This window comes from Austrofundulus limnaeus, unplaced genomic scaffold (assembly GCF_001266775.1).
Source record: "Austrofundulus limnaeus strain Quisiro unplaced genomic scaffold, Austrofundulus_limnaeus-1.0 Scaffold19, whole genome shotgun sequence".
Taxonomy (NCBI): Eukaryota; Metazoa; Chordata; class Actinopteri; order Cyprinodontiformes; family Rivulidae; genus Austrofundulus; species Austrofundulus limnaeus.
Genome location: NW_013952421.1, coordinates 1,088,966 through 1,097,980, shown reverse-complemented (window position 1 = coordinate 1,097,980; position 9,015 = coordinate 1,088,966). Strand labels below are relative to the sequence as shown.

The 9,015-nt window shown below is 39.5% G+C and overlaps 1 long non-coding RNA gene across 1 annotated transcript in view; it reads left to right on the top strand.

Moving 5' to 3' along the window:
- Positions 1 to 1,988, top strand: part of LOC106514321 (uncharacterized) — a 21,731-nt gene extending 19,743 nt beyond the window's left edge. The window contains exon 4 of the long non-coding RNA XR_001309878.1: positions 1,514 to 1,988. This is a non-coding gene — a long non-coding RNA (uncharacterized LOC106514321). The remainder of the gene's footprint in view (positions 1 to 1,513) is intronic.
- The last annotated feature ends 7,027 nt before the right edge of the window (positions 1,989 to 9,015 follow it).

Sequence of the window (9,015 nt, the reverse complement as noted above, 5' to 3'; positions counted from 1 at the left end):
GTGTGTGTGTGTGTGTGTGTGTGTGTGTGTGTGTGTGTGTGTGTATGTGTGTGTGAATGTTACATCATAGGACAGATTCATAAAGCATACTTACAACCTATGACAAACTGGATGTTAAATCGACTCTAAATTAGATTAACTGTGTCCTCAATTAATTAGGCTGTTAAATTATCATCAACTGAGGCATAAACACGTCTCTAGTGATGCTTTTCAACTGATTTGGTGATACCAGTAGAAGGTCACCAAAATGCAATTGCCTGCATGTCTGAAGTTTTCCGCCAAATACTGTAGATGTGCTATTTTTACTCAGCTGCCCCAAAGCCACAGCAGCAGAACAAGAAGATAACATCAATAAAACCTCTAATTGTGTTAATGATGTATAAATACTGACATGTATATAAATTTATACTAGTTTAATTGTGCCTGAAATGTGACAAAAACCAATTAGAACGATTATATAAAATGGTTGTGATGACCTCTGTAATCGTCCAGACCTATTTGTAATGTCTTTCACGATGACGCAGAAAACATCTTGGCTGAATGAGAGACATGTTGAAACATTTGTAAGGTCTCAAACTTGGTAAATATCTAAATGCACTAAAGATCATTCAAAATGCTGTTATCTGAACATGGTGGTCCTCATGATTGTTAGGTTTAGTTTTTTATGTCGCAATGCGAAGATACAAATCAAGACATGGTTGTCTTCTTTGAGCAACTTCAGCTGTATTTATTGTGAAAATGTGGATTTAAATACAGAGGAGTATATTGCCGGGTATAATAAGGAATTGTTATCAATGCCACAACACAGACATACAGTAGTTTTTATGATTTTTAGGTTTAGGCATGACTCTGTCTTTTGAAGTAGACTGGAATCAACACCATGGCTCACTTTCAAGCAATGCCAATTTCTGAAAACCTGCTGCTCTTCTGTAGCCCTGGTCCCATATGCATCCTGTTCAGTCCATATGCAACTGAGGATGTGACTCTGTCTCTTTGTTCTTTTGCCATTTAAACAGAAAAAAAATCTGTTTTAGTTTTGGTAAATTATTTATGTAACCCTTATTTGATCCAACTTACAGTCATGGTTAAAATAAAAAAAGGACACACTTTTTGAATTTCGAAGTTTTATGTACCAGAATGTGATAAAAAGGAAATAATGTCAAATGATTTTGGTTCTAAAATGAAATACAATATCAGATAATCAACAACACGTACTTTTGTCTGTATTAATAGAATCAAGATAGAATACAAAAACTGTGCTGCATACTATTCTAATAGCTTGAAATATTCACCTACTTTATGATCATAGCCGCCTCTCATTATTGTGGAGGGGTTCATTTACACAGGTATCAAAGGATTTCAGTCAGGCTGAGATTAGCTCTGAGGTGTACAAACAGGATTCTCTTAAACAATAAAATAACCAGAGGTAAACCAAATGTTTTAAAGTGGGGCTTGCCTTTATCATTTTAAAAATAAATCTTAAAAACCCATTTCTTCTCATTGGCTTTAACAGGTTGAGACCTTACCTTTTAGCACGAGGGTCGATGATGGTGTGGTGATGTCGTGCTTTAACATTCAACATGCTAACTGAGGCACCGAGGTCTGCAAAGTCTAATCTGAGGTGAAGTTGCTGAGATTTTTATCCCTGCTTTTACGTAATAGAATGAAGTTCTCCAAATTGTTTGGAAATGACCTTCCAGTCATCACCAGACGCAGGTGGCCAATTTAGCTTCTGTAAGATTGGTGTTGATGCCGCTTTTCTGGCATTGCATAACTGGTCCAGACCGGAAAAGTGCTAACACTTCAGCTGTAATGAAAGCTCTTAGACCTGCTGTTGATTATTTAATCAAATATTAAATCATGTTATGAGAACTCAAGGAATATTGAGTATCTTGTGAAGTTACACTTTTGCATAGCTTTAACATATAAAGAAATATTTTAATTTTCAACACATCAGCATCAGATTTTTAGCAGTAGCAGGACTTTAAAATAATTTTGCAAATGTATCAAAGACCAAACACTTTGTAATTAATTTAATTTGTAACCTTTAAAAAAAGAAAAAAATGTTTGTTTATTTATTTATTTATTTATTTATTTATTTATTTATTGCCTGCATTAAGCCTCGGCCAGTCGTTGCTGGTGCAAGAATGTGTTGTAAATATTAGTTGTAAATAAAGATTTTTTGAAAAAAAAAATTTTTTTTAAAAGATTGCTACATAAACCAAAGAAACCGAAATGCAGACTTGGTCATTCCATGAAAGTTAGCTTGTTCATCAGGTTGATGAACCTTAAAGATCTTATTTTTAGTGACTGACTGATCACTTCGTGCTGTAGCAAACTGTCTATGCCTTTTGTTAGTTTACCATCAGAAAACAATGTTTGTTGGAAGCGGAGCTAACAGTTATGCTAATGTTAGCTACAGTATATTGCATTAAATTTCATCATATTAAATCACTGAATTATAGTAATAATCTATCATTTTTTTTGTGCATAAGTTGATCGTTTGGACAGCCAGATCCAACAAGATTTCAAACAGGGTGTATTTTTTTTCTTTTTTACTTGTATGCATGAATGTCACTTAACCAGAGTTATTCTTTTGTTTATTTTGGATTTGCAAAGCTTTGTCTACACCCTGCAGAGCAGGTTAACAGCCCCTCATGCTGAGGGAGAGGCTGCTATTTTGACTTATTTGTACATTAGCTATTTGTCTAAAAGACTACTTGCAGTTTAAATTGTATTTAATTTCATGTTTTTAATGATCACATGTATTAATGGTAGCAATACATGTGATTAAGCTGCTAAGCTTAAGTTTTATGGGCCGTTATTTTAATTTGCTGTGGGAACTTGTTATGTTAAGGCAGCAGGGTGACATTCACAAGTGTGAGCACGTGAAATGAGATGTGTACTGGAGCTGGCATAGGAAGCATAGATGGATGTTGTGACAGAAATAACAGTGACTAATCAGTTAATCGAAAAAATAATCAACAGATTAATCGACTATCAAAATAATAGGTGTACCCCTAAACTGAAGCCAAATGGCATTGCAATTAATGGCTGTTTTGATGGATTAATCAGTCATTTGATGATTGATCAGTCGTCATATCGTGGACAAAATCATATTACACTAACAGTGACCCAAAAGTAATTGCAAACAATTCCATAAACACAGAGGCACGCTTTAGAGGCTGTTCACAGCAGGTGCTAGCGCATGGAAAATGACTTTTTTCATAATAAAAAAACTCATAGTCTGTCTCTAATATTTGGTTGTTACTTTGTATAAACTGTTTGGTTTAACTTTGAATGGTGGAAACTAAAAAAAGTTTTATTTTAGACTATTGCAGTACAACAGAAAAGAAAGAAAAAACATTTAGTGGGTATTTATCAAAAGCAGATTTTGTTGAAGCTGAGTCCTTTCTGTTCAAGCCCACGTTTAACATTAAATCTATTTATTTCTATGTGTGCAAACTGGAAATTGTTGAAGTTCGTGTTTCAAAACGATACATTTTTTTGAAAAAAAAAAAAAAAGAAGCAAAACTTTTGGAAAGAAGGAACACTCTGGGTAGAGAGAGAAGGGCAGCAGTCTCTAGGATGTGGGCCCCTTTGGTGAAGCGTCGTTGTCAGAGCCGGAGATAAACTGCAGCTCCTGGGAGTGCCCCAGATCTGACAGAAACATCCCCCTCCATCAGTCACGTCATCTGACTCAGTGAAGGAGTCTATGCCCTGCTCGCGGTCACACTAACCAGGAGACACAAGCTGTTCCTCTCCAGGTGCTCATTAATGCACTTGTCCTTGATACCTCCACCGTACAACAACGCAAAGACAAACACACGCCTGCCGTGTTCTAATTACACCGGTGTGCGCATAAACACTCACAAGGATGTGCATCATACATTTCACTAAGAGACTTGTAAATGTCAAACGACGACAGACATCCCTTCGCGTCTCCCTCCTGCTGTTTTTAGTCTTTTTCACTTTTTTTCCCCCTCGTCGTTTGTTGGGATGGGTTGTTGTACAGCAAAAAACATGAAGAAAAGTTGAAGCCTTTGAAGTAGGGGACGTTGGAGACAGCTGATAGCAGAGGCAGCTCTGGAGTGGAGCACCAGCCTGGGAAAAATTCATCAAGCCTCCTCAGCAATTAGCATATGGGCCTAATTATCATATGAAACCGAGCTTCCATAACCAGCCCTGGCCTCCAGTATGACTTTCTATCCATCTACATTATCACCCATCCAACTGAAAAATGGTGAGCAAAGACGACCCTGGTATTGTCTTACGCCTCTCCGCTCCGAGGCCTGCTTGAATAACTACTCTACCGCCAATGTTCCTTTTTTCCATTATGCAGTTAAGCCAGACAGTTAATTATCCAGTAGCAGGGAGGCCAGGTCTCTTTGCTGGCTGCGATAACGATATGCTTTGCTGGGCAGGGAATGAAGAGGGCCAGCCCATAGGGAACCAGGCTGATGTCAGGCAATCTTTCAAAAAAAAAAAAAAGACCCAGGCAATTAGATGCACCACTGCTACCAGGGATGACTCGTGTTATTGAAGATACTGGCTAGCTTCTCTAATGGGGGTATTTAGGGCAATTACGATAAAGATGTCAGGGCGACCTCCCTGCGACTGTTCCTTTTACAAGAGGTGCCTCTGAGTGCAAGATCACAGAGCAGAAATAAGACTAAAGACGAGGCCAGTCCCACGCGGAAGCTTTGCCACAAGCAGAGCAGCACTTAAGACTCAGGTCTCATGTGAAAGTTACTGTCTAGAGGTGCTAAATGGGCTAATCCACTGTCAGAGTTGCATTTTATGGGAATTTCGGAGTCATTAATGACAGTCTCAAGAAAATAAACATGCTAGTGTTCAGTTAAAAGGGGTAAAGCCCCCCTGATTTGTTTCCATTTGGCATTATATCCATTTAGCACATTTGGCTCGGGAGACATGAAGGACTGTTATTATTTAATGGACGAGGGAAGATGACTATCTGAAAGGTAGCAGAGCCCCACGAAGGGGCCTTTGAGGTGGCTACTGTAATACACTCGGAATTGGTTCCACATTTACCTCGGCCATCACCTTTTCCACTAGTGGCATCCACCACCTCACATCAAAGTCACAGCTCAAGGACATAAGAGCTACTGGTCATCACACACACTTGAAATCAGCCAGTCCATTGACTGCGTTAGCATATGCCATCCACATGGCTGGCATGACACTAAACACACACACACACACACACACACACACACACACACACACACACGGAACAATGTTTGAAGTAGGTTCAAAGAAGCAAAAGCAGAAGAAAAGAGCAACGTGGATGAAGCATGTATCCTCTTATTTAAAACAGCCAAACAGCTGGTCGTGTTCTTATAAAGTGCACAGTGTGCCGCCGTGAATGGTTTCAAACCATGTCTGTGGATCATAAAACTTGCTCTGTGTAATAACCTCCCAGGATAGACATTAGACAGTCAGGAAACAGCTACTTCGCTGTCCAGATGAAGAAAAGCTCTAAAGTGATACCAATTTTTTTGAGTGAATGTTTCTTTTTGTTCTGCTTTAAACCATTTATTGCATTAAATTCATTCAATAAGTTACTGAAAAATATATCTGCTTAAGATTAAACTTAAAAACAGTATGACCCTGACTGTGTGGCTTCATTCAGTATTAATATCACCTCATTCAGATTTTTATGGTCCTTATTTTGGAGCCCTTTAACCAAACTAATAGTTTTGATCAACCTGACAGTCTAACACATTTATCATTTTTTGGGGCTGTAATGTCTTAACTTGGATCGCATGATGTTTTTACATACAGAATCAAGATTTCAGCATGGCTATAAGTTTAGGACTAAAGAAAATCCATCCATCCATTTTCTTCCGCTTAATCCAAGTCAGGTCGCAGGGGCAGCAGCTTGAACCGGTAGGCCCAGACCTCTCTATCCCCAGCCACCTCTTCCAGGAGGATTCCAAGGCATTCTTGAGCCAGCTGAGAGACATAGCCTCTCCAGTGTGTCCCGGGTATTACCCGGGGTTTCTTCCCAGTCAGACACGCCCAAAGTACTTCCCTAGGGAGGAATCCAGGAGAGAACCTTACCAGACGTTTGAGCCACCTCATCTGGCCCTTCTCAATGTGGAGGAGCAGCSGCTCTACTCTGAGTCTCTCCTTGATAACTGAACTTCTCACACTATCTCTAAAGGCCTCCACACGCTCCATCTGAAGTCAAACAGTTAATGCACGGTCACGTAGTTGTTCGACGTTCATTTTTACACACACCTTTCATAGCCCCTGAGACACACTGCGTCTAGCTCCTGGAAAACCCCTCCCACCATGGTATTTGTCCCTACACAGGGTTTGTTCCCACTGGAGTCTCCTAACGATTTTGGCAGTTCAGATGGAACACGCAGAGGCCTTAAGGGAGAGTTCAGCTACTCTGCAAAGAAAACTGATTTTGACCGCTTGTATCCATAATCTTGTTATTTCAGTCTCTACCCAAAGTTGGTGGAGGTAGGAACATAGACTGATCAGTAAATAGAGAGCTTTGCCTTACTGCTCAGCTCTCTTCACCACAACAGTAGAGTCTGCAATACCTCAGAAGCAGTACATCATGTTCCATTCTTCCCTCATTCGTGAACAAAACCCAAAGATACCCGAACTCTTCTACTTGAGGCAGAACCTCACCCAAACCCAGATTGAGCAATCCACTCTTTTCCGACAGAGGACCATAGACTCAGATTTGAAGGTGCTGTTCCTCATCCCAGCCGCTTCACACTTGTCGCTCCAGTCAGAGCTGAAGACTGATTCAGTGGTGAGCCACAACAATGTTAGAATCCAACAGTCGGTCTGCTTTAGATGCATGCCTAGCTAGTGTAAAGTTGTCTTTCATATGTGTTTGCGCTTCTGCCTTATACTGTACGCCATGATCGGTTTGGAGTTTCATCCAAAAACCTCTGCTTTACGTTGGTTTCTGTAGCTGCTTCACTGAAAGGCAACTGAAAATATAAGTTGTTGGGTTCAAATCGAGTTCTGTTACTAAGTACTAATAACTGTTAAACATGTTCTTGTACTGAAACAGAAAACCAGTGATGACGATAAAGGAGAATGCAGACAAGCTTTGAACCAAGATTTCTGCAGACGGAACAATATTAATGTAATAATAACATTCCTGTGTACAAGATTTATTTCTGCTAACAATAAAAACAAAATCAGCTGCAGCTTGAGAGAACTTTTGCTCTTCTGTGAGCAGATTTTGTTAAACTGCTCCTAAATGCCTTTGACGATCTGTTTGCTTTGACATTTCCATTTTCACATAGGCCTTGTACATCCACGTAAGCCCCAGAATTTTTTTCTAATCTAAGCAGCAAATAGTTACTTATTCTTTCAAAAGAAACAACAGTTTGTCATGTGGTTGTGTTTATGGAATGATTAAAACACATATGAACATCCAGAGGCAAAGCAGGAGATAAAAATTATGAAACTTTTATTCATAAACAAAACAAAAAAACACCGCAATGTCAGGAATTTCAACCCGAAGAAAAATAAGAAGAATCAAAAACAGGTGGTGCTGAACTAAAGTTAACAGGAAGCAAACTCAGGAATAACAGGAAATAGAAACAACAAGGATCAGACAGAGTAGACAGGAAACCAGGAAGGGAAACAACTAAAACAATGCAGGTGGTGGAACTAGAAAAGCGTAGAGCAAAAAGAAGACCTAACTGAAGCAAAACCAGCTGAAACAAACCAGGAAACAGACTAATACAAGAATGCAGAACATGAAGAAATACAACTAGTTTAAGATGATCTCAACAGAAACAAACACAAAAATCCTAAAAGGCAAAACCAAGAGAAAACCAAAGACCAATAAATCACAACCATAAAATCCACTCTAACAAGATCATGATGTCCTCCCATAGTCTCGTTCTTGTCTCCTCATTCACTTTTAGAAATGTTTCTTCTCACATTGGCTCATGTTCATTATGTCAACAAATTGTTACCATTGCACTCCTGGGTTATGAGTAAATGGGCACAGAAAAAAACAAGCGATCAATCAGGTCAGGTTTGCCCTTCTGGAGCTAAAACACCCCACATCTTAAGCAGCCATCAGTCATGCACCATCTCTCCTTTATTTTCACACTTTTTTCTTCCCTCTCCACAGCAAACACTGCTTCTTGAGAACTAACGTTGCTTGATGAGTGAAGCATCTATCGACAGATTATTTATGATAGAAGCTGAAATATTACCTCAAGGGTTTTGTCCAGAAAGCACAGGAAATAAAAAGATAAAAGCTATGTTTTAGTGATAAATTCTCATTTTTCTTTTTATATTGTTAGGCTCGTTTTATAGTCCATGAACAAATATCAGTGAGATGAAATTCTTTTCATTTTTAATCTTCAAATTGCCACTTTTTCCAATAAAACATTTGCATTTTGAGGTGTAAACGTGGGCTTAAAGCCTCACAACTCTCATTGTAGTAAAAAAAATGTAACAACAGGGCAAGTAGGGGTCTTTGCAGACGAGTGGGCGTGTCCCAATGAAAGGCGATTCTAAAGGGACACACCTGATTTGATGGACCTTTTTAAAGGGACACACCTGACTGGACAAGCAGAAAAAGGGGCGTCACCGTACGGCACCACCTGATTGGACAAGAACAAAAGGGGCGTCACTGTACGGCACCACCTGATTGGACAAGAACAAAAGGGGCGTTACTGTATGGCACCACTTTTTCTGGAGACCCCTACTTGGGTCACATTTCTCCTGGTTAACCTTAGTGTTGGGGTCTGGGTCAGGCTGTAAAGAGATCAAGCAGGGTCTAAGGATACCGTCATGTAGGCCTCGTAGCCAACAGTCTTTATGCTTTAGACACGCCCACTCTTGTGCCACGCCCACTTTGATTCCGCAGATAACCCCTTCTCCAACAGGGTGCTTTGTGGGGTTGTAATGTCACCTTTAAAGGGAGAGTTCAGACCTTTTAAAGTAGGGTTCTGTGAAAAGGTTATGAATAATTCATATACGTAATTTGTAGATTGC